Source organism: Lolium perenne, chromosome 7 (genome assembly GCF_019359855.2).
Source record: "Lolium perenne isolate Kyuss_39 chromosome 7, Kyuss_2.0, whole genome shotgun sequence".
Classification (NCBI taxonomy): domain Eukaryota; kingdom Viridiplantae; phylum Streptophyta; class Magnoliopsida; order Poales; family Poaceae; genus Lolium; species Lolium perenne.
The window spans coordinates 247,341,061-247,347,518 of record NC_067250.2 but is presented as its reverse complement, the minus strand read 5'-3'; the positions used below and the strand labels follow the sequence as shown (position 1 = coordinate 247,347,518).

At 50.7% G+C, this 6,458-nt stretch overlaps 1 non-coding gene across 1 annotated transcript; it reads left to right on the top strand.

Moving 5' to 3' along the window:
- Positions 1-5,889: 5,889 nt before the first annotated feature.
- On the top strand, positions 5,890-6,086 carry LOC127318183 (U2 spliceosomal RNA). Its single transcript, XR_007861738.1, has one exon. It is a non-coding gene; the product is annotated as a U2 spliceosomal RNA (small nuclear RNA).
- The last annotated feature ends 372 nt before the right edge of the window (positions 6,087-6,458 follow it).

Below are 6,458 nucleotides of genomic sequence, written 5' to 3'. Positions count from 1 at the left end.
CCAACACTAAAGCATCGGTTGCGTATTCGTCGGCTGTGATAGTTCCTCAGCGCCTGCTGGTATACTGTGGTTCTGGCTAAAGCAATGTCTCGAGCTTCGTCTAGTAGGTCTATGGCGTCCTGTGGTGCGATGTTGGAAGAGGGTTCTGTGTATGCCGTCACTCGAGGTGCTTCGAATCGAACGTCGGCTGGCAGGACTGCTTCGGCTCCATGTACCAGAAAGAATGGGGTGTACTGCGTCGACCTGTTAGGTGTGGTATGCAAACTCCAAAGTACCGATGGTAACTCTTCGACCCAAGCTCCCTCCGCGCCTGTAAGACGTTTCTTGAGACCGTCCCCTATTAGACCGTTGATCCTTTCCACCTGACCGTTTGTTTGCGGGTGAGCCACTGATGCGAATTTCAGTTTTATTCCCCTGTCATCACAAAATTCTCGGAATTCTTTGGAGTCAAAGTTAGTTCCATTATCTGTGACGATACTGTGAGGCACGCCGAATCGACATGTTATTTCCTTGAAGAATTGGACTGCTGTTTTTGCTTTCTGGTTTCGTACTGGTACTGCCTCGATCCACTTTGTGAATTTATCGACTGCGACCAATAAGTACGTGTGTCCTCCAGGCGATGATCTCGGCAGCGGTCCAACTTGATCGAGTCCCCATTGAGCGAACGGCCATGCCAAGGGTATCGCCATTAGGTCTGTCGCAGGGGCGTGCGGTTTTGGGGAAAACCGTTGGCAAGGGTCGCACTTCATGACCAGATCTCGAGCATCCGACGCCGCCGTTGGCCAATAAAATCCTGCCCTGAAGGCTTTTGCTACGAGAGCCCTACTTCCCACATGATGCCCACAAGTTCCCTCGTGTATCTCACGCAACATTGCTCTTCCGTCGTCAATGGCAATGCACCTTTGGAAGATACCGGAAATGCTGCGCTTGTAGAGTTCACTGTTTACTATGGTGAAGGCTTTCGATCGCCCGACGATTCGTTTTGCTTCAACTGGATCCGCCGGCAGTTCCTGCTTTGTTAGATATGCTAGGAACGGTTTGGTCCATAGTGTCTCAAGGAGGAGGACTTGTTCGGCAGGGAGAGCTGGAGCTTCGTCGGCAACTTGCTGTGGGTTTGCCTCTGCTTCGTCAGTCGATGGTTTTAGAGGTGCCGACGCCTTCTCTTTTATTGATCGCTGAGTGATCACCTCGTAAAACACTCCGTCTGGGATGGGAGAGCACATGGAGCCGATGTTTGCTAAGGTGTCGGCTTCCTCGTTGCTGGCTCTGCCGATATGTTTGAGCTCACATCCCTCGAATTTGGCTTTCATATTTTGATACAGCTGCCGATAGGCGATCATGTTGTCGCTAACCGCGTCGCACAGATTCATCGACTGTTGTACTACCAAGTTTGAGTCTCCGTAGATTTCCAGGCGAGTCGCCCCACACGCCTTTGCCATCTTCATTACATGCAGCAGCGCTTCGTATTCTGCTTCATTGTTTGTTGGCAGAGAGAAGTTCATACGTAGTATATACTTCATCTTATCCCCCTGTGGTGATATCAGCACCACTCCCGCCGCGCTCGTGCTTCGTTTCGACCCGTCGAAATACATTATCCACGATCCCGACATGTCGGGTGCCGCTGGTGTCTGGGATTGGATCCAGTCCGCCACAAAGTCTGGGAGGATTTGGGATTTTATAGCTGTCCGGTTAACGTAAGTTATGTCGTGTGGTGCTATCTCGATAGCCCATTGGGACACTCGACCTGTGGCCTCTGGATTGGTCATTATGTTCTTCAACGGTGCTTCGCTCACGACGACAATCGGAGGCTCTGTAAAGTAGTGCCGTAACTTGCGGGCTGACCTCCATACTGCGTATGCCAGCTTCTGATGATGAGGGTACCTCTGTCTTGCGGGTGTGAGCACTTCACTGAGATAGTAAACGGGCCTCTGCACGCCATGAACTCTCCCTGCTTCTTCTCGTTCGACGACCAAGACGCTGCTAAAGACTTGGGCTGTCGCAGCTATATACATGAGCAGCGTTTCCTTCTCACGGGGGTTACAAGGACTGGAGATGTCGACAAGATTTTTTTCAGATTGTCGAAGGATTCCTGCGCCTCCTTTGTCCACTCGAACCTTTCAGATTTTTTCATCAAATTGTAGAAAGGCAAAGCTTTTTCTCCTAGCTTGGCGATGAACCTGCTGAGCGCTGCTAAACGTCCTGCCAATTGCTGCACTTGGTGCAAATTCTTTGGCGGCTCCATGTCGAGAATAGCTTTGATTTTCAAAGGGTTGGCTTCGATCCCCCTGGCCGAGATGAAATATCCTAGCACTTGCCCCCCTGGTACTCCGAAGAAGCATTTTTTGGGATTCAACTTGATCTTATACCTGTCTAAGTTATCAAAGGTCTCCCGCAGATCATCGACGAGGGTGGCAGTGTGCTTCGTTTTCACCACGATATCGTCAATATAGACTCCGATGTTTCGCCCGATCTGCTCTCCAAGGCAAGCTTGCATGCAACGTTGGTAAGTTGCTCCCGCGTTTTTCAACCCGAAGGTCATGACGTTGTAGCAGAAAACACCGTGTGGGGTGATGAACGCGGTTAGCTCCTGATCTTCTTTCTTCAGTTTGATCTGATTATACCCAGAGTAGGCATCGGGGAAGGAGAGGCGGTCGCATCCGGCTGTGGAATCGACTATCTGGTCAATTCTAGGCAGCGGGAAGTGATCTTTTGGACAGTGTTTGTTGAGGCCGGTGTAATCGATACACATACGCAGAGCGGTGGTGTCCTTTTTGGGCACCATGACATGGTTGGCCACCCACTCTGATTCCTTGAGCTCTCGGATAAATCCTGCTTTACGGAGTCGATTGATTTCCTCACCAATTGCTCTCCTCTTTGGTTCAGAAAATCGACGCATCGATCGTGACCTTTGGTTTGGCTGTCGGGTCAACGTTAAGGGCGTGCACAGCGAGTTCCCTGGGGATACCTGGCATGTCGGATGGTTCCCATGCAAATATCTCCCAGCGCTCACGGAGGAACTCGATGAGCGCGCCTTCCTATGCGACCGTAAGATCAGCCGATATATTGACCGTTTTCTTCGGGTCAGTGGGATGCACCTGCAGCTTCTTGGCTTCCTTTGTAGCATCAAACTCGTCGGATCTTACGTTTCAGTTGTCGGCTGGTGGCTGCGTATGATCCACGGCAGTGTCGATCGCATTGAGTTCCTCCTTAGCACCGAATTTTGAGGCGATCTTCTGGAACTCCCTGTCACAGGTGTCTGATCGGGCAAAACTCCCGTGGACGGTTATTGGGGTCCCGTTGTTGCCTGGCATCTTTAGTTTTAGGTACGCATAATGAGGTACGACCATAAATTTGGCAAACGCCGGCCTGCCGAGGATAGCATGATATTGAGACTCCCAGTCGACTACTTCAAACTCGATCTTTTCTTTCCTGAAATTGGTGGGCGTACCGAAGACTACATCCAATGACGTTTTTCCGAGGGAATAAGCGGGTCGAGTCGGTATAATGCCATGGAATCCTGTGTCAGATTCTCTCAGCATATCGACTGTTAAACCCATTGCTCTCATTGTGTTGGCGAATAGTAGGTTTAAGCCGCTTCCTCCATCCATAAATACTTTGCTCATGTTGTACCCTCCGATCTGCGCCTCAAGGACAAGGGCTGCATGGCCTGGTCTAGGGACAGCTTTCGGGTGGTTTGTCCTGTCGAAGGAGATACTTTGTTCTGACCAATCGATGAATTCGGGTGTGTCGACCATAGCAACTTCTGCGTACTTCACTTCTCGCGAGAATTTCTTGATTTCCCTTTTTGAAAAGCTGATTTTATGGATCATGCTGACCTGCCCGCGCGGTTCTGGGAATATCTCGGCTGGTACATACTCGTCCTTTTCCATCGGTTCGTACGGCTCTGGCACGTACGGTTCCGATCGATAGCTGTAAGATCTTGCCCTCTTCTCCATTATGTGAACTCTTGATATAGCTTCGCTCCTGAGGTCATCACAGAACTGTCGAATCTCCAGGAAGTGTCGGCAGTTCCTCAACAGGTGACTGGATTTCTCCCGACCGTCCTTTGGGTCGATGTAAGAGTGGAGGTAGCATGGCGCATCGAGTTGCTCCGTGGCCGATAAGTACGGTGAACGAGCGCGGCCATGGATCGGTTGCGCGCCCTCCTGACCTCGTTCAGACTGACGAGGGTGAGGTGATGTACGTTCTTCTTCTCCATGATGCAAGTCCCTTCGCCTTTTCTTTCGCCCTGTTGTGAGATCGAAACTTCCTCGGCTGCCTCCATGCGCGCTTCTAGGCGGGATTTCCAAAGTTGCTGTCGGGGTGTCATCTACCGAAACTGAGGGCCCCGAACCGGACGTATTGGTCCTAGGGAGGCGAAGAAAGCCTCCGGAGTCGATGATGAAGTGAACGCCTCCAAAGGTGGCGGTCATGTCGTCACACGATTCTGCAGGAATCGAGTGCGGCGGCTTGAGGTGTGGTACGAACTCGAAGGATCCGCAGCGAATCGGGTCCTTCGGATCTGGAGGTGTTGGTGACTCGAGCACGAACGATGCAGACGTGACTGGTATTGCCGATGCCCTGCCTTGTGCCGACAGGCTTCCCACAGACGGCGCCAATTGTCGAGGGTGCTCCTCGGCAATGCCCTCCGATAGGGGTTTAGGGTTGATGGAATCCTGCAAGCTGGCACGAGACATCGGTTCACAGACAAGAGGGGAGAGCGATTTACCCAGGTTCGGGGCCCTCGATGAGGTAAAACTCTTACGTCCTACCTGTCTGTTCTTGATTATGATGATAACAGGTTACAATGGGGTGCCGAATAATTCGGCTGTGATCTCGTCGAGATGGCTAATTGCTAGGGTAACCTAGTTCTAAGCTTCTGCTGGCTAAGATCGCTAAGATTGATTGTGTCCCTCGATAGCCCCTCTCCTGGCCTTTATATAGGTGGCCAGGTCTCGAGAGGTCTTAATCGAGTACGAGTAGGTTTACAGTAGATCTATCTCTCAACTTTCCTTGTTCGGCTTCTTTCATGTCTTTTACTTCAAGTAAGCTTCCGCCGCACCGTCCTAGCGGTCCATCTTGCCATCGGGTACCTTCATGGGCCTCCAGCTGGACCGCGTAGGGCAGAGCAACATTGGTTACCCGAAGGGTAATGCCCACGTCAACATCCCAGTAAAGCTCTAAAGACTAGAACACAAAAAACTATCAATAAACCTAATCACATCTCCCGCAAATACAAAATAGAAAAAAATGCAAATAGGATCAACTCAAGCCATCTTTAAGACACTGGCTAATGAAGACTATAGTCGCGAGGCATAAAAGGGCAATACAAAATAATCTATTAATTTGGTAAGATAAACCATTGGTCAACAATACTCTATTTATATATTGTCATAAGTGATCCAAAATCCAATCATAAGTAATATACGTTGTATTAATTAAGCACGAATGCCGCGAGACCAGTTTCCTGTTACACATGTTGCATACACATGGAATAATCATTGATCAAACTTTATTTTAACCCGATCGAATTTACAGTGCCGTTCACGTGCATAAAGTTCACTATACTGTCACATCTCCTTCAGCCAATGCGTTTCAGTCTATAGCTGCATTTTAGTGACTAGTGTGAAGTAACTCCGTTGGGCTATTTTGATCTCCTCTAACTGAAAAAAGGGAAAGGCACAGGGGAAAAGAAAGAGGGTAGAAGCCCACGCTGTAGCTCGATAGGCCTGCTACGGGCTCTCAGATTCGGGCCCAAAGCGTGCAGGTGGCATGACTTCACGGAACGGCAGAAGCGAAGGCAGCAAGTTTAGTCCCACCTCGCGGACGGAAGTAGCAGCGCAGGGCAACGGAGGCTATATAAGGAGACCCGGCTCCTCAATACAACTCATACCTTTCTCGGCCTTTTGGCTAAGATCAAGTGTAGTATCTGTTCTTATCAGTTTAATATCTGATATGTGGGCCATGTGCCCACAACGATATTAAATTTATTTTTTGTGGGGGAGGGCCCACCACAGTGGCTTGCCACTGGGGTCCTCAGGTGTTCCCCGGGCGTTGCACTGCTGCCCGGGTGTGGCGCACCCCAATCAAATCTCAAAATAAATTTCCCAATTTCTATTACGTGCCTGAGCTCGCTGTTGTCTTACACGGTGCTCACCCGCGACACACGTTGGATCAAGATCAGACGGTGGATTGGTTTTTCGGCGGGGACCACACGCACGTGCCTTATCTGGTTCACTCCATCCTCATCCCCACCATCGGCATATCCAAAAGAAATTCCCCACCGGCGTCTTCTCCCCCTATGAACTCAAACCCGGGCAGCTGAAGGAGAGTGATTGGACCCCCAATCGAGTGAATCGCGAGCTCGGTGGAGATGGGACGAGAGGCGCTGGTTGTGCGGCCGATGGACCGACGGCGCCCGCGCTCCCGAGTCAAGGGCGGCGGCCATGGCCTTGGCG